Source organism: Symphalangus syndactylus, chromosome 23, assembly GCF_028878055.3.
Source record: "Symphalangus syndactylus isolate Jambi chromosome 23, NHGRI_mSymSyn1-v2.1_pri, whole genome shotgun sequence".
In the NCBI taxonomy this organism is placed as follows: domain Eukaryota; kingdom Metazoa; phylum Chordata; class Mammalia; order Primates; family Hylobatidae; genus Symphalangus; species Symphalangus syndactylus.
In genome coordinates, this window is record NC_072445.2 from 67,184,366 (window position 1) to 67,208,459 (window position 24,094).

The following is a 24,094-nucleotide window of genomic DNA, read 5'->3' on the forward strand; positions in this document are numbered from 1 at the left end:
TGCTTTTGTTAATTTTCTCTATTATTAATCTTTGTCTTCTATTTCATTGATTTCAGCTTTTTTCCAGTTATTTCTTTATTTCTCCTTAACTTTGAGTTTAACTTGCTCTTCTTGTTCTAACTTCTTAACGTGGAAACTTAGATCATGATTTTGAACCTTTTTTCCTTTCTAACATAGGCTTTTAAAGCTATAAAATTCCCTCTCCATACTGCATTAGCTGCATCCCAGAAATTTTGATGTCTTGTGTTTTCATATCATCCAGTTAGAAGTTACTTTCTAGTTTCATTTGTGATTTTCCCTTTGACCCATGGGTTCCTTAGATGGGTTTTTAATTTCCGGATATTTGGGAAGATAATCTGGATATTTTATTACTGATCCCTGATTAAATTCTATGGTAGTCAGAGACCATATCTTGTAAAATTTTGAGCTTTGGACAATTTTTAAGACTTATTTAATCAACCAGCATAGGGTCTGACTTAGAGAACATTCTATATGCACTCAAAAGAAGAGAATATGTATTCTATACAGTATAGTGTTTTGTACATATTGATTAGGTTAGAATAGTTATAATGTTGGTAAAATCTATTTCCTTACTGATTTTTTAAAAAACCTAATTTGTTCTATCAGTACTAGAAGGGAGTTCTCAAATTTCATAGCACAACCCTGGAACTTTCTATTTCTCCTTTTATTTTTTATCACTTTTTCCTTCATGTATTTTAACATTCAGTCACTCAAGACAGCTATGCCTCCTGATGAATTATCATTTTTATTCCTATTAGAACATGGCCTTCATGAGGTCAGGGACTTCATTTGTTCTGTACAGAACAGCGCCTGACACACGAGCGATATCTATTAGATAAATGCACACCCACCTGATCTCATCCTCCCAAGCACCCCGTTAGGTAGTTATCACCCCATTTCATGGATGAGGAAGCAGACTTAAAAAGAGTGAGTCACTTCTCCAAGCTGCTTTCTATGTAGCTACTCCCCACTTTTCTTTCTTCTCTTCATCTCCCTTGGGTAAGTAGTAGTTGAGAAGACTGGGCAATGGGCCCACAACGAGATTCATTTACAGCTCACAGAAGATACAGTCTACCCTAAGTATTCCCTGTCTCATCTATGTACCTCCAATCTCTACACAAGCATCAGGCATGGATGTTACTACTACTAGTACTACTATTCATATTACTACCCAGTACTGTGATTCCAAGTACACTTGTAGGAATCCCCAAGGTTCCTCACAGGTTCCCTAGGCACAAACACTAGGGAGACAGTTTAGTCATCTGAACTCCTATCAAACTCCCTGGCATTGTATAAATTAACAGGAAGTGTTTACCCTTTTAAAATGGTTGGATGGTAAATAGAATGTGCATTGTGACCCCAGAGACCCTTGAACATCTTGGAATCCTCTCATCTCCAACCAGAGGCTGATGCATTTTCTAGAGGCGCTGGACTTCCGGGCCCTGTGGGGCCAGCAGCAACCTCTCTGTTGAGTAGACTGGGGTTGGCCAAGGCCAAGTGCTCCCAGCCCCAGAGCTCTGGGTCTTCCCCTGTAGGGCACAGTGCCTGCAATTAGCACAAGCTTCTGGGAGCTCCCTCCCAGAAAAAAGAATTCTTTGAATTCTGCTCCCAGCTTAGGGTCAGCTAATGCCATCTGTGGTGGCTGGTACAGGGTGATAATCGGCTCTGAAGCCATCTCTTTGAGCCCTAGGGTAGATGCCAGTCTGCACCAGATCAGGCAGAACATCCAGGCTACAGCCCGGCCAGGAATTGCTCTCGGGAAATAGAACACCCCCACCCCCTCTTTTCTTTTGTTTAAACTTAAACTGGGAAGATGCTGAGTTGCAGGGTTATGAGGAAGGGACGATAGGACTGTTGTAGTTTTATATGCTGATATTTTCATTTTTTAAAATTCCTGATAATGAAAAAAGCAATACAAGAGTGATTTTTAAAATAATCACTTTGCATTCTTGTCAGAGAAATGGATTGCAAAGCGACAGTGATCTGACATTGCCTCCAAATGTTCCAGCCTCCGCCCTCCTTAGTGGCCTGATCTATCTCTGGTTGAGGCTGACTCTGCTATTTGGCCAACATGGGGCAATGCTGGCTATTTCTCTGTAGGAATCCAAGTGCTTGGTAGGAGAAGGTGGAGGGCTGTGGTGGGAACAGCTCCAGATGAGATGGGAGTGCTCTGGGGTAAATCCTTTATGAAGATTAGAAAGCAAGTCTCCCTCGTGTTGCAACCCCCATAGTGATTTTATGGTAGCTTGGAAGAGAGGATTCCAGAGACAAATTGCTTTTGAGAGGGTGGAAGCTGGGCCATAGCTTTATCACTGGACACGTGAGTTATCTTGAAGAAAAGGATCAAGTGGAAACCAGAAGGCTTGGCAAAACAAGCCTGACCCTTAAGTGGGGCCAGCCCTGGGAAATTCCGTGCAGTCATGCGTCGGAGCCCAGAGGCAGTGCAAGCAGTTTTCATAGAAGCCTGCGAAATCCAGACAGAGCTCACTAGCCAGATTGACTTTCCTGCTCATTTGCAGGGTAGAGTGAATGGCATTGACATTACAAACATTCCATCTTCACTGATTTAAAGACAAGGAGTTCTGTTTACTTTCACCCTAAACAAAGAGGCTCCTTCTTGCTCAGTTGGAAGGAGCAATCCCTGAGTTGCTAAATATCACATAAATCTCATGATGTGACAGAAACCCAGGCCTCCTGGAGCTCATCACCAACTTTTTGCAACCAAGACTCCCAGTAATGCTAATTATGCAAATATCCTGCTTTCCCCACGTACTGAGTGGACTTGATAAGTTTTCTTTTAATAATTTGCTGAGAATCTGCAATGCTGTAAGTACTTTAAAATCATTACTTAATTTAATCCTCACAATTGTCCTCTGTAGTGAGATGAAGAAAATTGTAGTCACTAAATTTCCACCTAGGAAGAGAATTGCACTTATTTAGAAATTATGCCTTGACATGGGCAAGGACTTCATGTCTACAACACCAAAAGCAATGGCAACAAAAGCCAAAATTGACAAATGGGATCTAATTAAACTAAAGAGCTTCTGCACAGCAAAAGAAACTACCATCAGAGTGAACAGGCAACCTACAGAATGAGAGAAAATTTTTGCAACCTACTCATCTGACAAAGGGCTAATATCCAGAATCTACAATGAACTCAAACAAATTTACAAGAAAAAAACAAACAACCCCATCAAAAAGTGGGTGAAGGATATGAACAGACACTTCTCAAAAGAAGACATTTATGCAGCCAAAAAACACATGAAAAAATGCTCATCATCACTGGCCGTCAGAGAAATGCAAATCAAAACCACAATGAGATACCATCTCACACCAGTTAGAATGGCGTTCATTAAAAAGTCAGGAAACAACAGGTGCTGGAGAGGATGTGGAGAAATAGGAAGACTTTTACACTGTTGGTGGGACAGTAAACTAGTTCAACCATTGTGGAAGTCAGTGTGGTGATTCCTCAGGGATCTAGAACTAGAAATACCATTTGACCCAGCCATCCCATTACTGGGTATATACCCAAAGGATTATAAATCATGCTGCTATAAAGACATATGCACACGTATGTTTATAGCAGCACTATTCACAATAGCAAAGACTTGGAACAAACCTAAATGTCCAAGAACGATAGACTGGATTAAGAAAATGTGGCACATATACGCCATGGAATACTATGCAGCCATAAAAAAGGATGAGTTCATGTCCTTTGTAGGGACGTGGATGAAACTGGAAAACATCATTCTCAGTAAACTATTGCAAGGACAAAAAACCAAACACCGCATGTTCTCACTCATAGGTGGGAATTGAACAATGAGAACTCATGGGCACAGGGAGGGGAACATCACACTCCGGGGACGGTTGTGGGGTGGGGGGAGGGGGGAGAGATAGCATTAGGAGATATACCTAATGCTAAATGACGAGTTAATGGGTGCAGGAAATCAACATGGCACATGGATACATATGTAACAAACCTGCACATTGTGCACATGTACCCTAAAACTTAAAGTATAATAATAATAAAATTTAAAAAAAAAGAAATTATGCCTTGAAAAGTGCTTGGGTTCGAAGGTAGATCCCTGAACTCCCCAAGAGTAAGAACAGTGGACCTTCTGCCAGTGAAGTTGGAGAAGATGTAGATGAGAAAGAGAGAGAGCAAGAGTAAGACAGAGAGCGAGCACAAGAGAACACAGAAGGCCCCTTCCACCACCCCAAATCTTCAGTAAATTCTACATAAATCGTGAAACTCTTAATGCGAGTAGATTTCTGTTTTTCTTTTTAATTTAAAACTGTCAGGCGGCTGAGTTCTGTAGTCAGAGTCTTGTGATAAAAACAGAGAGAGCCTTAGAGGATTAGAGGACACAGGAGTGTGGTGGTCTAGGGAGCCCAAGGAGGTCAGATCTGGGAACATCCAGAGAGTGAGAGATGCTGCAGACACCACAGGGTCTGGAAGGTGTGTTTGGACCAAATTTACCCAGTCTGCGAGGGGCATGGAGGCCCTGGAAAGGCTCCGGGTCCATGTCTACAGTAGACATTTCCTGCTGTCATTGGTCACCTGCATTTTTGAACATCCTCTCTGTGCTTGGGTCTCCTCCACCTCAGGAGTCCACCTGTCCCCAAGTTGGAAGTCTGAACTCGTGTTCCTGGATTCCTCCCATGCACCTAGGTGCTGGTGTGGGGCCTGAGCTCAGCCAATCTGCAACACCTCCAGGAGTCTTCCTCTTAGATGCTGAGGCCACTGAGAAGGAAGCAGCACACAGAATCAATCAACCCTGGAGAGGGTGCCGGAGGCAGGCAGGTTCCAGCCACGTGGCAGCACAGCCTCACTGGGATAGTCTAGCAGTGTCACTCAGGTACGGCTGCTCTCTGAGAAACCGCCAAACCCAACTCTTTCACACACACCTAGGACGATTCCAAGAGCTACCTAGGACCCTTTCATAAGGTTCTGAAAGCCAGCCAGAGTGGCTGTGATCAGTAGCAGTGAAGAGCCTTCTTTCACTGACATTCCACATTTTACAGATGGGGAAGCCAGGCTCCAGCAGTTACAAAACAAGCTCCCGTGACCCTAGACCCCACTCACAAAGCTGGGATTGACGCAAGCTCATCTGACTCCAAAACCCAAGCTCTTCACACTGTGACAAGGGAGGGGACAAATAGGAAAAGGCAGTTTGAGCTTTTCTGGGAGAGGAAAGAAATGAATACCTTGGCCTTTGTCCAGATGTGGCCTGCGGAATAAATCCTATGTGGCAAGGCTGCTTAACCTCTGCTGGGGCTCTGTCATTACGGTGATTCTTCACACAAGTTAAATGCCATGGTGAGGATGGCACGGGGGAAGAAAAGAGCTCAAGGCAGGCGCCATCTCCAGCAAGGATCCACTGCAGGTGGTTGGTGAGTCCAGATGGCTCCCCCAGATGACACCGCTGGGTGGCAACCTAATTATTTTTCATTAACTTTTAATTACGGAACACTTCAAACACGTGCAAAATTAAAGAGAGTCGTACGAAGAACCTCATATATCCGAAACTCAGCTTCAACCGTGATCAACTAATGCCCAATCTTGTTTTATCTGTATCTCCACACACTTCCCCCTCATTCAGGATTATTTCAAAACAAACCCTAGATTTAATAATTCTAGATTTAATAATTTTATTCACTACTCTTTCAGTATGTATGTCTAAAAGATAACAATATCATTTTTACATCTATAAATTAATAATAATTTTATAATAGCATCATTTAGTCTGTGTTCATATTATTTTTTCTGGCTCACGCATACTTTCAAAGTTTGGCTGAATCGGATCCCACTGGGTCTCCTAAGCTGCAGTTGCAGGCTAGCAGGTGGTAGCTGATGCGCCTCTGAAGTGCTTTCATCTATGGGCTCCTTCTCTGTGTTTTTTCCCTTGCAGTTTACCTGTTGGAAAAACAACGTTGATTGCCTGATAGAGTTTTCCATATTCTGGCTGATTTCATCCCCATGGTGCTATTGAACACATTCCTCAGTGCTCCATTTTTTCCCGTAAACTGGTAGCTAGATCTAGAAGCTTGATCAGATTTAGTTAATTGTTGGGTGTTCCTGCTGTCGTTATTTCGTAAGATTTCCAAAAGGAGTCTCATAACGCCTGGTGTCTCTTTTTTTTGAGACGTTAACAGCCATTGGTGAGCATCGTGCAGATAACGCATTCTCAGTGGGGACAATATCACCCCTGCAAGAAGAGCATTAGTCATCAGGGGGCAAAAAAGATCTTAATCTTTTAATGTATAAGTCATATGTATATATACACAAACACAGTATGTAACAGATATGTAGTATATCTGTGGTATTAAAATGTCATGGTGTAGGTGATTAGAAATCAAATGCCTAAAAAGTTGAGAAACACCATTCAGATCTGTTAACTCATCAGAGGTTGCACACACCCCTGAATGAGCAGATGATGCCGTGTCAGAGCATCAGCGGGCAGGACAATCATGGAGCTAAGTGCTGTGGTGAAATAAATCCTATGTTATCATTAATTCAGTAACAAAGTGTTTGTACACATGGTAAGTAGCCTGAAGTGGTAAGCAAACTTCATCGGTGGCAGTGATTTATTCCCATTTTTATGCCAAGCTGAATGAGCTTTTTTTTCCTTTCATCAGCTCTCTGGAATCCATTGACATCAGCAGCACGGGATTGACAGGTGTCCAGGTTGCCACTGTGGTCCCTCGTTCTCTCCCTCATGCCCCTCTGGTCAGGCACGTTATTGGTCCTCAGAGGACAAACTTCCTGACCGAGCCAGCATTGGTCAGGGGTTTGCTGCGCCCTTTCCCCAACTTCCTTACTCAGGGCACAGGCCTCAGGCACAAGGTTGCAGCCCTCCCCTTTCCCCCACACCTCCCAACAGAGAAACCTTTGAGGAACATCGCTGTCCGTTCCCTCTCCTTTGCCACGCGGAGCGAGCCAGCTGTGGCCAGATGTGAGTGGTGTGCAGGACGGACAGTGCAGGACGTGGCGGGTTGGTGCAGGGCCCATACCGCCTGGCTGTAGGGCAGGAGTTGAGGGGTCCAGGAGGAAAGGAGGGCTGGGCAGAATGAGGAACCAAGGTCAGAGAAATGAGCTTCAGCCCCTAGGATTCTCGATGGACATGCCCATCCCACAGTGCTGCAATGATCTGTAAGTGACACCGCCCTTTTATTCGTGTTACCCAGCTCCTAACCTTCATGCTGTGAGCTAGAAAAGGGCATTGTCACTGTCCCCATTGTACAGAAAAAAAAAATTAAGGCACAGAAGTTGCACAACTTGTCCCAAATCACACAGACAATTAGTGGTGATTTTTAAATTCTCTGTTAATTCCCCAAACAGCCCCATTTTACAGAGGAGGAAGCTGACTCTCAGAGTGAGCAAACAGGGAGCTGGGATTTCACTTCCCCGCTGTATCTCCCCAGCCCTTGCACCTTGAGGGAAGCTGCAGGCCCCTGGACCTTCCAAAGACCCTGCTCTTGGTACTGTACGCCACTCACTGCCTCTTGTACAGCAAGCTGCAAAGGTCTCCTTCTCAACCAGTCTTTGATCTGACGGGGGAGAGTGAAGGACAAGGGCCTAGAGTTGAGAGTTGGGCTAAAAATGATGCCAGTGTACCCAAGAATCATCTCAGGTGAGGAGGCCAGACTGAAGCAAGCAGGACCACAAGGTCTGCAAGGCTGGGCTCTTTCCTCTCCTTCCTTTATCAATGCAACCCTGACGACCACCCTCCACAGACCCGGACCTGCTCCTCTCCCACCCCCACTCCCCTAACCTCCCGCCACTCACACCCTTGCTGGAGTGCCGCGAGGTGGAGTTGGTGACTTCTGTGATGGGAATGTTTGCTGAATTTCATCAGTTTTGTTTTATGGCAGCTGTAAAACCAGACAATAATCACCAACAGGTTGAGCTGCCCTATGTCTCTTTCGACCACTTCTGATCTGTGATGATAAAACTTGCCGGGAAAGACCCCAGGGGCCCTAGCTTCCCTGCTGCTGTGTGTGTGGTCCATCCCTCGCACCTTGGAGGCAGCCAGTCTCTGTTCTAAGCTGGCTCAGTGACACCTAAGGAAGGGATAGGTTCTGTTCTGATGGTTATTGCGCACTCTGACTCTGGCTGGATTAGGCTACGACTTTGTTGTGCTTTTAAGCTAGAAAATTCTCTACGGAAACTGGGCTACATCATTTCGTGTAATTGAATCAAAGGCTGACATGGGATAAAAGTGGCCAAATGTGGCGTTCTCAGCTAAAGGAAGCAAATTATGCCAGGGGCATGTTTGGGTCTAAGAATTCCTTCCTCCTGGTAGAATGTACTTATTTTATGTCAGGCACTCTCCTAGGGACCAGGACACTAAAGAAGCAAGGCAGACAAAGGCCCTGCCTTACATTCTAGAAGACTCCATATCAAAGTGAGACATACTTTGGGCATGGGCTATGAAGTAGGACTTCTTAGTGTATTTCCTTTAAATTGCGTGTTTCCCAGTGAGTTAAACAGCTGTTCCTGCCCCTTCAAGAAGTGTGCTGAAGTAGTGAGGGGCCAGGCTTTGCAGATGGGCAGACCCGTGTTCTACTGGCTCTACCACTCTTCAGCTGTGTGACTTAGGCAACTTCCTTAACTGCTCCGTGGTGTATTTTCTTACCTGTAAATTGGGGATAATGCGACTCTAATAACAGGATTGCTATAAGGTCAAATGGGAGGACATAGGCAAAGAGCTCATCCTGGCACCTGCCACACAGCACCCAGTAGGCGTACCATAACTGATCATTATTATTCTTTCACTGCTCGACAGATTTATTTTTTTCTGCGATTTGAGATGAGTGTCAGGGTTTTCAAGGAATGTCCATTAGATTAATGGGGTTGGAAAATCTGGAGAGCTGAGAGTTTTCTTTTTCAATGATAGGGTAAAATCTGGAACTTGAGGAGTTACATTGACCCATCAGGTAACGATTCAGCCTACCATCCAGGGCACAGCTTCAGCCAGTGAGGGCAAGGACGGTGATCATGAGGATGCCTGACTATCCTCACCTGTGCCAGCACCTCTACTCCATCCCACTCCTCTACCGCGATCCCAACAGAGTCCTGGAATTTATTCCCATGCAGTTCAATCAATTGGTCTTGCCTGAGCGCTGAAGCTGTCTGTCACCTCTAACCTAGACTATTAGAGTGGCAAGAAATCTGCTAGTTCTTTTTCATATTTAAGTAATACGATGTTTCAAAGTGCAGCTTCACAGAGTCCTGGAATTTAGACAATGTGAACATTTCACGGGACTGTTAGGTGTACATGAAATTATGTGTTGCATATCAGTAGGCATTTGTATTTGTATTTATACAACTATCCTTGCATGGATAGCCGCTTTCCTACATCTATTTTTATATGATTACCTTAATAGTAGACCCAAAACCTCTCTCCCACTCTCCTTTAACCCAGTATTCAGAAGGGATATGTTACTTATAAAAGATTAGAATTTATTGATTTTATGCATGACTTTTTCTGAGCTTTGCTGGTCATGCGGTTTCATAGCTTTGCTGTTATGTTTTTTGTTTTGTTTGCTTTTAAATTAAGCCAGGAAGGCCAATGATTTCTCAAATATAAGCAATTTCAACTAGTTTCAGCCTGTAAACAATTACCATGAATTACTCAGTGGAACAGTTCTTACCAGGACACAGTATGAACAGCATGCCATCAATTCTTCAGTCCTCAGCAGGTCGTATCATCATGGAACCTGGGAGACTCTTAACCCATCTTAACCTTCTTGCCTGCAAAAGACTGGTCAGACTGGCTGTGTCTCTTACTTTCTCAAGAATCTTTCATTGCTCTTATTCTTTTGTAATGTAAAGTTCAAGCTTGGCATATGCTGTGATTTGAATGTTTTTGTCCACTTCAAAAATTCATGTATGGAAAACTTAATCCCCAATGCAACAGCGTTGTGTGGTGGGCCTTTTGGGGAGATGGCTACGTCATAAGGGCTCTGCCTTCATGAAGGGATTAGTGCTCTTATAAAAGGGCTTGCAGGCACAGGTCACTCAACTTACCAAAGTTGCAGAATACAAAATTAACACACAAAAATCAGGTGCGTGTATATACACTAACCACAAACACTTTGAAAAGGAAATAGTTCTACTGGGGAAAAGACCTGAATAGACAGTTTTCCAAAGAAGGTATTCAAATGGTCAGTGAGTATATGAAAAAAGTGCTCACATCACTAATCATCAGGGAAATAAAAAGCAAAACCACAATAAATGCCTCACACCTGTTAGGATGGCTAATATCAAAAAGATAAGCGATAACAAGCATTGGTGAGGATGTGGAGGGAAGGGAACCCTTGTACACTCTTAGTGAGAATGTAAATTGGTACATTATAGAAAACAGTTTGGAGGTTCCTCCAAAAATTAAAAATAGGATTACCGTATGACCCAGCAATCCCTCTATTGGGTATACACCCAAAACAAATACAATCAGCATCTTATACAAATATCTGTGCTTCTATGTTCACTGCAGCGTTATATACAATAGCCAAGATATGTGTCCACTGATGGATGAATGGACAAAGAAATTGTTGTATATACGCATACAATGGAATATTGTATTCAGCCTTTAAAAAAAAGAAGATACTGCCATCTGCAACAACATGGACGAACCTGGAGGACATTATGCTAAGTGAAATATGCCAGGCACAGAAAGACAAATACTGCGTGGTCTCACTTATCTGTGGAATGTAAAAAAGTTGAACTCATAGATGTAGAGATTAGAATAGTGTTTACCAGAGGTGGGGGTGAAGGCGATGGGGAGACATAGGTCAAAGCGTACAAAGTTTCAGTTAGGTAGAAGGAATGAGTTCTGGAGATCTATTATACAACATGGTGACTGTAGATAACAATAATGTATCGTATATTTGAAAATTGCTAAAAGAGTAGGTTTTATATGTTCTCACCACAAAAAAATAAGTATTTGAAGCCATGGATATGTTAATTAGATTGATTTAGTCATTCCATAATATATACATATGTCAAAATATGTTGTACACCATAAACGAATACGACTTTTTAAAACATTAAAGACATGTAAGAAAATTATAAATAAATATAAAATGGGCAAAGTACTTGAATAGACGTTTCTCTAAAGAAGATATACAAACGACTTACAAACAATGAAAAGATGCCAACATCACTAATCTTTAGGGAAAGACAAATCAAAACCACCATGAAATACCACTTCAAAGCCATTAGAGTGGCCACCATAAGAAAAACAGGTATTAACTGTTGGCAAGAATGTGGAGAAACTGAAACCCTTGTGCACTGTTCGTGGCAATGTAATATGATACAGCCACTGTGGAAAATAGTATAGCATTCCTCAGCAAATTAAACATGGAATTACCATATGATCCAGCAATGCCACTTCTGGACATATACCTACAAGAATTGAAGGTAGGGTCTTGACATATTTGTACACCACGTTCTTAGCGGTATTATTCACAATAGCCAAAAGGTGGAAGCAACTCAAGTGTTCATCAAAAGATAAACAGACAAACAAAATGGGTATACACATACAGTAGAATGTCACTCTGCCTTAGAAAGGAAAGAAATCCCGTCATTTGCAACAACTATGTGAACCTGGAGGATAAATGACAAATAACCCAGATACAAACAGATAACTACTGTGCAATTCCACTCAAATGAGGTTCCTAGAGTGGTCAAACTCATAGAGATGGAAAGTAGAAGGGGGGTTACTCAAAGCTAGGGGGAGGGAGGAAGAATGAGGGGTTACTGTTTACTGGGTATGAAGTTTCATTTTTGCACGATGAAAAGCGTTCTGGAGATGGAAGTGGTGATGGCTGCGTAACAATGTGAGCACTCTCACCACTCAAGCATACACGGAAAAAAAATGAAGATAGGATCCCAGCCCTTCGGGAGGCCAAGGCGGGCGGATCATGAGGTCAGGAGATCGAGACCATCCTGGCTAACACAGTGAAACCCCGTCTCTACTGAAAAATACAAAAAATTAGCCAGGCGTGGTGGTGGGCGCCTGTAGTCCCAGCTACTCGGAGAGGCTGAGGCAGGAGAATGATGTGAACCGGGGAGGCGGAGCTTGCAGTGAGCCGAGATCGCGCCACCGCACTCCAGCCTGGGCAACAGAGCGAGACTCCGTCTCAAAAAAAAAAAAAAAAGGAAAGCACACAGATGATAAGTACACAGCTCCATGAATTTTTGCAAAGTGAACACAGCAATAAAATCCCACACAGATGAGAAATAGAGCCTGGCCCGCATGCACCACAGAAGTGCCTTCCTCGCCCTCTCACTCACCACCCCCGATGAGGATGACATTATTCTGACTTCTAGCATCACAGATTAGTTTGTCTGATCTTGCATGTTATATAAGTAGAATCAGACTGGCTGTGTTTGATGTCTGGCTTATTTTGCTCAGCCTCATACTTGTGAGATTAATCCATTTTGTGCTTATAGAAGTTCATTTTTATTGCTGTAGAGTATTCCTTAATAGGAATATATGAACAACGTATTTGTGTGCATTCTATACTTGATGGACATTTGAGCTGTTTCCTTTCTGGGGCTATTATAAACAGTCTGACCATAATCATTCTTGTATGTGTCCTTTGGTGCACATAGCTAGGCATTTTGTTGAAGATATACTTAGAACACTCTGTTTTAGTAGTTGCCATAGAGTTTTCTAAAATGGTCGGCCCAACTCTACTCCCAACAGCAGTGTTTCATCATTCAGTAGTTCCATTTTCTTGCCAAAACACAGTATTGTCAGTTCTTGTTGCTTTAACCATCCTGGCAGGTATATAGTAGTATTTATTTATGGTATTAACTTGCATTTTTGCCTTTTTGTATGTTTATTGGCCACTTGGAGAGCCTCTTTCATGAAATACCTATTAGAATCTCTTGCTCATCTTTTAAAATATTGGACTGTTTTTTCTTAGCTCTTTGAAGTGTTTTTTAAAATGTATTCTGGTTTTGAGTCATTTGTCTTACATATGTTTTGAATATATTCTCCCATTCTATGACTTGCCTTCTCACCCTTCTAAATGGTGTCATTTGATGAACAAGAGTTAACTTTAATACAGTCCAAATGATCATTACAAGAGTTAACTTCCATGCAGTCCAAATGATCATTGCCTTTATGTGTCATGTTTTGGAAACATTTCCTATTTTAAGATCATGATAATATTCTTCTGTGCTATCTTCCAGAAACTGCATTGTTTTCCTTTTCATCATTTAAGCCTTTGGTCCAGCTAGGATTGGTTTGTGTGTATGGTGTGAGGTAGTGGGTGGTCAAGATGTTATTTCTCCATATGTTTATCTAATTCACTCAGCTATCTCTCCCCAACAGCTCTGTGGTGCCTCCTTTGTCTAAATCCAGTATATGTGTACATGTACACAGCTACTTTCTGGACTTTCTGTTCTCTTCCACTGGTCTATTTGTCACATCCTGTGCTACGCTAACCTTATTACTAGAGCTTTATAATCGACCTTGGTCCTGGTGTTGTAAGTCTTCCATCTTCATCCTTTAGGGTGAAAAGCAGTAGAGGGTGTCAGGCTGACCTCGGTGCACTTACTTTTCCCCTGAGATCTTGGCCTTTAAACCCTGACTGCATCAGTTACTCCAGCTTTTATAGTTTTTCTATATAGTATCCAGCTTTTATAGTTTTTCTCAGCAGAAGAGTTGGTCTGATTCAAGCTGCTCGGCCATAGATGGAAGTGGAAGCTCAACCTTAATTCTTTAAAAAAAAAAAATGGTTTTATTGTGATAAAATACACATAACATTGACCCTTTTTAGCCATTTTGAAGGGTACATTGCAGTAGCAATAAGTAATTCACAGTGATGTGCACCATTTGCTATCTAGCTTCAGAATGTTTTCATCACCCCAAATGGAAACAGCCATACCCATTAAGCGCCATTCCGCCTGCCCCGCTCCCAGCCCAGCCATTTATTTTTACTCCTAACCAGCCACATTAGTAAACTGTCTTAAATTTCCAAGGTGCTTTAGAGGCACATCACTTAATTATCACAATGATTTGGTTAGCTGGTTATGGTTATCCCCATAAGCCAGAGAAGGAAAATGGGACCCAGAAAAATCTCACTGGTTTCGCAGCTAAGAGCTGTTTATCTGGGGCAGGGCGGGGGAGGGGGCGGGTCTGAACTTGCTTCCCAAACAGAAGCCTTGACACCTCAATATTTTCTTGGCAGAGTGAGTAATGTCGTGTAATATTTAAAGAGGAAGGCTCTGGAAGTACAGGCAAATTTACAAACAACAATAATGAAAAGTTGGAGTTCATATATGACTGCTTTTAAGAAGCTGCTAAATATATTAAATATAACTGAACACATTCACTTCTTTGGATCTATAATCTTCATTTGTATTAAGGATTCTTGTATTCAAATTACTGCCTGATTTGAAAGCATCCAGTTCCATTTTTAAGAACACCATCCGGAAGTCATGACATGACCTTTACACACGGTTTTAAATTCCCATCTTCCCCTAGGTTCATGCTGTCAAGAGCACATGTGTTACTAACGCAAAATCTAGGACGACCTAACAGAGATGCGGCAGGCAATGGACTTTTGGAATGTAAACCTTCTTGCTTTTCCAACCCATTTAATTAACTACTTAGTGGGAAGGATGACCTTGGAAACCCCGGAGTCCTCCCCACCACGGAGCTGCAGACTCCCAAGCTCAGTGGAGGCTGCAGGATCCCAGTGACCCACCTGCGGAGTGGAGAAGTTCAAAGACCCTGTTTTACACATGCAACCATGAACACTGTTGGCCTTGCTCCCTGAATGAACCAGTGGTCAGGTAGGAGAGGGGAGTGAACCTCCACTTTGTTAGCATCATGGTTCCAGAATAATCTAGGAGCAGAGCTGACTAAGGAAAAGGCTCGGGCTGCAGGTCAGGTCTTGCCCAAGACCACAATGCATGAGACTCATGTGAGTTTCCTATCACTGGCTCAGGGCTGTTTCTGTGTGGTCCTGAATTACAAGAAGCTAGCACATCCTTTCCTAAGAAGGAATGAGGCTCGCTGGCTCTGCTGGAACAAATGCATTGTGAAATGAATGCATGGAGACTCAGAACAGGTCTGGGGATGCACTGGAGTGAGGCCTGCAGAATCAAGTCAGGGCGGTGTCCTCACTCCACATGTTACAATGGCTCATGGGTGACAGGAGACAAGTTTGGTCCTAGCCCTTAACCTCATGCTTACAGTGCTCCCCATTCCCCCAAAAAAGAGTTGACAAAACTGAATCCTGAGACACATGGGAAATCATTTTGAGTGGACTGCTTGGGGCTAGTCTTAGGCAGAATAATAACTTAGTATTAATGATGACAAATGGCCAGCACAGTGGCTCACGCTTGTAATCCCAGCCCTTTGGGAGGCCGAGGTGGGAGGATTGCTTGAGCCCAGGAGTTTGGGATCAGCCTGAGCAACATCAGGGGACCCTGTCACTACAAAAAATTTAAAAATTATCTGGGTGTGGTAGTATGCGCCGGTGGTTCCGGCTACTCGGGAGGCCAAGGTGGAAGGCTCGCTTGAGCCCAGGAGTTTGAAGATGGCAGTGAGCTATGATCACACCACTGTACTCCAGCTGGGATGACATGGTGAGACCCTGTCTCTTAAGAAAAAAAGAAGTAATGATAAATAATGAACAATAACATTAGTCACTTTACATGTGCCAAAAAATATCCACAACCGATGTCTCACTTTATCCCCCATCTTGTCCTGTGGGGTGGGTAGGTATCACCGGATCTTACTGATATGAAGATGAAGGATGCAACGGGGCTCAGCCGAGTTGCAGGGTGAGCCCAGGTTTCCCTGGAGCCGTGCTGACGGGTGTTCTTGCCTCCATCCCCCCTCCCCTCAGGCAAGTGCCTTCTTTCCTGCCTTTCTTCCATCCACAGGTCTGCAGGTCTCTGCTAAGATACTAACCAATAATTAACATGTGACACAAAGCCACACTGGAAGCTGGAAAATTCCATGCAGTTGAAAAAGTGCCGCCGTATCTGGTTTCCCACAGGGAAGGTGAATAATTGAGTACCTGGCCACCTTTCTGAAACCCCTGCTCTGTGTCATGGAACGTGTGGCCGCCAAGGGTACTTCTCACATATCGAAAGTTCTAATGCAACGGAAAAGGATATTCTTTATTCCGGGACCGTCTCCAGCACCTAGTGTGCCACCTGGCCATGCTGTAGGGAGACCCTCTGTGGAACCAGCGTGCCCCTGACCCTTCCCACTGCCCTGACTGGGGCTGGGAGGATTCTTCACCCAGGGCGGCCACTGAGGCAGCAGCTGGTGGGAGACCCCAATAGAGAATAACCAAACCGGCCTCTAATTGCCAAACTGGAGCTGGCACTAGACACCAAGAGCACCTGGGTGTCATGAGGGATGGGAGAGAGAAAGGGAGAGGACAGCAAGCAACTAATTGGCAGCAGAGCCCACTCCTCCTGTCGGTGGATTCTCCCTAGTTGCTCTCCAGTGGGGCACTAGAGGCAACACAGATTGCAGCCAAGATGGTCTGCACGTGGCACAGGGGCTCTGCCAGGGCAGCTGCTGCTCAGGACTGTAGGAGCAGTGTTGCTTGGAATTGGAGCCTCCTCCAAAGAAAGCACAGCTCACACAGATCTTAGTGAGAAATAGCAACAATGACTGCCACCATCATGCCCCTGCCACGTGGCAGGCTCTGGGGTACACCCTTTCCAGGCACTACTCCATTGGCAGCAAGCATATGAGTGGGGCTATTATGATCCTCACTTTAAGGACAAGACGAACAATGAATGCTACAGAGGTGAGGTGACTTGCCCATGTTACTGAACAGTCGTAAAATGAAAGCCACATTCTGATCTGTCTCATCTGTCACTTTCTTTTTTAAAGTTAATATACACTTTTTTCCCATATCAGTGTGTGCAAATCCACTCCATGCCTTTCAGTCATTGTGTGTGTTCTGTTTTATAAATATACCATAATTATTTAAGGAAAACACTGATAAAATGAATTTTGGCTATTTCAGTTTCTCAATGTTACAAACACTATGATAATGGACATTCTTGCATATATATATATATATATCTTTACACACGTGTGCAAGGTATGTAGAGTTTATATTCCTCAAACTAAAATGCTAGGTCAAAAGTTATTATTCCTTTAACTGAAATGAGAGTCACATAACATAAAATTGAACACTTTAAAGGGTACAACTCAATGGGATTTAGTACATTCACAATAACGTGCAACCATCACCTCTATCCAGCTTTAAAACATTTTCATCATCCCAAAATAAAACTTCACATCCATTAAGCAATTACTTTCTTTTCCCTCCTCATCCCAGCCCCTGGCAACCACCAATCTATTTTCTGTCTCTGCAAATTTGCCTACTCTGGATATTTCATATAAATGCAATTATGCAACATGTGACCTTTGTGCCTGGCTTTTTCCACTTAGGATAATGTTTCTGAGACTCATCCGTATTGGAGCGTGTATCAGTGCTTCATTCACTTTTGTGGTTGCACAATATTTCCTCATCTGCATATACCACAAATATTCATCTATTGAACATTTGGGTTGTTTCCCTCTTTGGGCTACTATGCATAGTGCTGCTATGAACATTTGTGTACAAAAGCATGTGTTTGAATGTCTGTTTTCAAATTTGGGGGTACATACTTAGGAGTTAAATTCCTGGATCATTGTGGTTAAAATTGTGACAGGCATTGGCAAAATGCTCTTGAAAAATTGTACCGTCGTGCACTTCTGCTAAAAGTGAGGTAGAATATAGGTCTTCTCACAATGCTGCCAATACTGGATATTCTCAAAACGTTTCATATTTACCAGTCTGATTGCGGGAATAAAAGATACATTATTTTGCCAACTTTTAATTTTTAGTTAGAGTACAGTTGGGCACCCAGGCAGCATTGCTAGTTGCCCACTTTGTATTTGTTTCTCTTTCTATTTTGTTAACAGAATCCTGATTTTGTTTGGAAGGACACCGTGCCTGGTTCCAGGTAATCGATCATGATGAGTCGAAGCTGGGGGTTCTCTATTGGAGCATGGTGCTGCCCCTCAGGAGGCCTTGGGAAACATGTGGGAGGGTTTGCAGCAGCCACAGTTTTGGGGAGTGGGTGCTGGCATTTAGTGTCCATAGGTCAAGACTAATAACTGCCCCATGACTGCTGAAACAATCCTCTCCACAAAGAATTTTCCATCCTCAAAGGCAGAAAGTGTTGAGAAACACAGGCAGCCAATCTACCAGGATTTAGTCAAACTCAGGGTTAAGGGTGCAGGCCTCCATAAGACTGCCTTCACTTCAGACACCAGCCACAGTTTAGAGGTCCCAGGGCACCCTCACTTCTGCCCAGCTGGCTTCAAATTCAGGGCCCCCCACGTCCACCCTCAGGTCCAGAACTCCCTGACAGCACTGGACTTACAATTTTATTATTGCAAAGGATACAAATCAGAGCCAGCCAAAAGAAGAGACACTTGGGGCCGAGTCCGGGAGGGCTCCAAACACAGAGCTTCCATCATCATCGGGAACACATTACCCTCCTGGCACATCAGCGCTCTGGAGTGCAGAGTTTTTCTTGGGGCTTCATTATATAGTCATGATTAATTGAATCGTTGGCCATGAGGCTTAACTCAGTCTCCAGGCTCCTCCCCTGCCCAGAGGTTAGTCTGATATCACATAACTTAAAGCCCCAACCCCCTATCATATGGTGGGTCTTTCTAGCACGTCCAGCCCCCATCCTGAGTCACTGCTAGCATAAACTATCAGGTGTGGTCCTAGGAGCCCACCATGAAGAACAAAGGCATTCCCATCACTTGGGAACTTCCAAGGGTTTAGGAGTTACCTCCCAGGACCTGGGAACAAAACCAACCTAATTATTCATTGCGCATCAGTCTTCTGTTGCTCGGCCTCTCTTGCAGCTAGAGGTGGTCTTAGGACACAGTTCTAGCTGGTGAAACCTAAATGAAAGTTTGCTGGGGTTGATAGGAAAGCTCCTGCTGTTTTTTGTTCCCACCTCTCAGCCCCAAACCAATCCCTCTTCTTTGTCTTGAACTTGGGTGTAATATATGAAGCTGTGTTACAACTTGTGTTGAGTAAAGTGAAGGAACAAATATATAGAAAGAGCTTTGTTCCCCCATGGTGTTTTTTCATGCTGAACCGATGCCTGTAAGTGCTCCCGCCTTCCTGGTTTGGATTTCTTGGTATGTGAGAATGTAAACCCAAATTAGTTTGAGCTATTGTTAGTTAGGTGCTCTTTACTTGCAGCCAAGAGCTCTCCTGACACAGCATCTTGTCATATGTTTATGGGCCACTTGGTTTTTTTTTTTCTGAGAAACATCTGCTCGTATCTTTAGCCTACTTTTTTCTATGGGATTATTTTATCTTTTCTTATTGGCTTGCTAGAGAGCTTTGCATATTAGAGGAGTTATCCCTTTGTCTAAAATATGTGTTGCACAATTATTTTTTCTATAGTACACCATTTGTCTTTTAACATTCTTATGGTGGTTTTTCTCTGCAATTTTTTGCCATTTTAATATAGTTATGTTTGTCCAAGTCTTCCTTTTTGGCTTCTGAGTTATGTGTCATTCTTAGAAATGCCTTATTTCTTTCAGAGGTATAAAAATACTCTGTGGGGCTTTAAACATTATTTTTGTTATAGGAGTTCCCCCTTATTTCATGTTTCACCTTCCGTGGTTTCTGTTAGCTGTAGTCAACTGAGGTCCCAAAATATTATATGGAAAGTTACAGAAATAAACAATACATAAGTTTGAAATGGCATGCCATTCTGGGTAGTGTGATGAAATCTCATGCCATCCTGCTCCATCCCACCCAGGACTTGAATCATTCGTTTGTCCAGCATCTCCATGCTGTATACGCTATCCGCCTGTTAGTCATTGACACTGTCCGCTCCTGACATCCACCCATCAATATTGTCATTGCTCAATGATCCAGGATCACCGACAGCAGATATCCTCCTGATGCACGGTCAGAAGGTCAATAGTAGCTTACTTCTCCTTCACGATGCCTGACTCATTCACCTCACCTCACCTCATCACATGGGCATTTTAATCATCTTATATCATCACAAGAAGAAAGGTGAATACACAATAAGCTATTCTGAGAGAGAAAAAGAGACCACATTCACCTAATTTTTATTACAGTATATTGTGATCATTATTTTATCATTGGTTATTGTTAATCTATACTGTGCCTAATTCATAAGTTAAACTTTATCATAGGTATGTATATACAGGAAAAAACATAGTGTATATAAGGTTCAATACTATCCTTGGTTTCAAGAATCCACTGGGGGTCTTGGAACATATCTCCTGTGGGTAAGGTGGCGGGGGGACTACTGTATATTTAAACATTTAAAAAATTTAAACTTGTCATATGTTATTTGTTATATTTAAACTGTATTATCTTTTGTTGTGTTAAAACTCATTTTGGCCTAAGAACACAATTAGAAATAGTAAGAGCATTAAACACTTACCAGGCACCGTTTTCGTTCTTTACAAGATTGTCTCATTTAATCTTCACATGAGAAAGCAGATCCTGTTATTATCTTCATCCAAGAGGTGAGGAACTGAAGCTTCCAGGGGCAAAGTTCCTTAACCGAGGTCTCACGCCTGCAGAGGGAACAGCCCAGGCTTGAGCCCAGGAGGCTGAGTGCAGAGTGTGCTTCCTTACGCACAAGGTTCCACCAGTGGAATTATGACAGCCCAGTGGATTTCTCAGCTCCATTTCTCCCATTCTGTTCCTGCATGATACGTGCCATGCGGTGTTTCTGTCTTTAGAAAATGGCTCAATAGGCTGAGCATGGTGGCTCAGGCCTGTAATCCCAGCACTTTGGGAGGCCAAGGCAGGCGGATCACCTGAGGTCAGGAGTTCGAGACCAGCCTGGCCAACATGGTGAAACCCCGTCTCTACTAAAAATACAAAAAGCCGGGTGTGGTGGCGGGTGCCTGTAATCTCAACTCCTCGGGAGGCTGAGGCAGGAGAATCGCTTGAACCTGGGAGGAGGAGGTTGCAGTGAGCAAAGATCGTGCCACTGCATTCCAGCCTGGGCGACGGAGTGACACTCCGTCTCAAAAAAGAAAAAAAAAAGAAAATGGCTTATTAGATATGTTTTGATTCCACCAACCTCTGCATGCACTTCCTACTTACTCTTTGTTGTATCCGAAAACTTACTTTAGGACTTGGGGCCTAGAATGGTGAAGTTAATGCTGGTTCCTCCAGCCGCCTCAGGTTTGGGCTATTTGCTGTAGCGGACATGTTTGAAGGGTGCGTGGCATTTGTAATACACACAGACACAGAGATGGTTGCCATGAATAATTTGTTCTGCTCACAGATCCCTAGAAACAGGAAGCACAGCCCGCCATGCAGGGCCACGTGAGGAAGCGCCAAGGCTTGTCGGGGGCAGACAGAGCAGAGGAAATCCTGGGCAAAAGCTTATATTGTGGTTTCTGCAGGGACGAACAGGCAGGCAGGGGGCACAGGCTTAGGAATGGGGCCAGGCTGAATAATTTCAGAGCTCTGGGCCATAGGGGCTGTCCCTGGTTAACGGCCCTGGGGGCTCAGGGCAGGCAAATGGTGGCCCTGAGTGTGACATCCTGATAAGGGAGGTGGTTGGAGGTGTGGACTTGGGATTAGCTGGTTTGCATGTGAAAGGTGTGTTAGTAGTGTAATTGTTTGCCATCTCCAGAGATTAGCTAGTCCTGGGGTGGAGTGGGGAACAGTCCCTCTAGGGTCAGCAAAGCCCCAACATGTCAAAACATCAAAAATGCAGAATAGAGAGATGTGGGTACTACAAGACAATTATTCCTCTGTCTGCCCTGCACTTCTCTCCTCTTAGGCTTTCCTGTTCTCTATGTTATGATAGGAGTAGCAGACACCATCTTCTCACATCATCTCCATGGTTTTAGTGATTAACTGAGGGGTGGGCCTCTGATTCCAGGTGGCAAAGGTCCATTTCCAGAATTTTTTTTTTTTTTGAGACGGAGTCTTGCTCTGTCGCCCAGGCTGGAGTGCAGTGGCACGATCTCCGCCCACTGCAAGCTCTGCCTCCCGGGTTCACGCCATTCTCCTGCCTCAGCCTCCAGAGTAGCTGGGACTACAGGCGCCCGCCACCACGCCCAGCTAATTTTTTGTATTTTTAGTAGAGACGAGGTTTCACCGTCTTAGCTAGGATGGTCTCAATCTCCTGACCTCGTGATCCACCCGCCTCGGCCTCTCAAAGTGCCGGGATTACAGGCGTGAGCCACCATGCCTGGCCCATTTCTAGAATTTTTAGAGTGGAACTGGGATGGGCTACAATATAGAGAGAAGCAGAAAGGAGAGGGAGAGAGGGGAGCCTGGGACATCTGAATCCTGGATCCAGTCATCCCTGAAGCTAACTCTATCTCTGTCCTTGATAACAAGAGCCATTAACTTGCTCTTTTGCCTAAACTAGTTTGAACTGGATTTTCTTCATTTGCATTTTATCTTTATGGAAGAGAAAATATATGCATGTGTTAATTTATTTTTGGAAAGTTCCACGATGGCTTTTGAAGAGACGCTGAAACACCTAAGTAGCTCCTCTCATACAAGGTGGCATTTCGAAAATTTAATAACTAACTCACAGGTGCCGGGGTGAAAATTAAGAGAGACTGCACTGTCACGGCAAAATAAAAATTAGTAGATTCAGTTGTGTTTAATCATCTCTGTTTTAAGAAGCTGCAATGACCTTACTGAAGGGGTAAATTGAGTACTAATACATCGCAAGACGTATGAGGGAGTGCTGGTGGGAACCCCCATTTGCTAAGGCCCTTGGCAATCAGAAATAGGTTTCAGGAAAGTGACATTGCAGGCAATTAGGCAAGTCATTCTCCAGCAAATACTCTCTCTCTGAGAAAGAGGTAGAGTCCCCCTACCCACCTCTCCGAGGCAGGGATGTTAACGGCAGCTCCTCTCTACTGTCTGCTGCTGGTGCTTGGAAATGAGACGTGTGTGGGAACTACAAGTGGAATACCAGGAATCTCACTGCACTTGCTTGGATGAGGAAGACAGCCTGGCTCCACTGTCAGAGACAGCAGCCGAGGCTGCCATTTAATGGTCCTTTCATTAAATCATCTTTTCCAGCGCTGGCAAACCCATCCATGAGTCAGTGATTCTCCCTCGCCTATCCTCACCTTACTTCTAACCTCTCTCTTTTGTATGCAACTTGAAATGTTCAAGGTTTAAAAATAAAAATACATTGTAGGCACTCTTGGCCTATGCACCGCTTTTCACAAAGGAAATCAAGCTTTAAATAAAAGGCAGGAAACTGCTCAGCACCCCCGGCCCCTTTGAAAAGAACGGTTTCTCTGTGCTGTTAAGCTGGGGGGCACCTCGGCTGGTGGGGCTTGAGTGGCGGCGGGTACAGCGTACAGCTACTCAACGTAACCGCAGTCACACCCACTCACATTTTCTCCTCAGCCCTGTCTTTTGGAGTTTGGGCAGAAGTCCCAGTAGATATTTTTACTTCTGTGACACTAATAACAAATGACTTTAAAAGCACAACGCGGGAATCCTTCTCTAAATATTTCTGGACTAAAAAAGTATAATTGGCATTGCCAAAGCAAAGCCTTGCTGGCCCTTTTCCTGGTTTTGAATGCGTGACCTCTGCCTGTGGTTCTTTTTCTAACACCTGACCATCCCTCCTCCTTGGAATACAGGTGTGGCATTGTTCCTGTTGCACTTTGCAAGCTGCTTCCTGGAACCCTCAGGGGGAGAGGACAAATACTTAGATAATCACCACACAAATGAACATCTCCTTTCATTTCCATGTGCGTCCAATTTGGGAACAAAACTCGACAGTCAGCTGCAGTCGTCCTTGTTTTTAATTATTCATCCATTCATCTCTTCAGCTACGTGTTCCATAAACATTTATTAAGTGCCAATTATGTATGAATAAGGCATTGTCTCTGCCCCCTTGTCTGTGTCCTCCTGAAACTCCTGTTCTAATTATGGAGACCCGGCTTGTGCATGAGCAGCGAGGTTACAGTACGGGGAGTTTTGTCCCTGTCACCTTCCGCCTTTTGGAGGT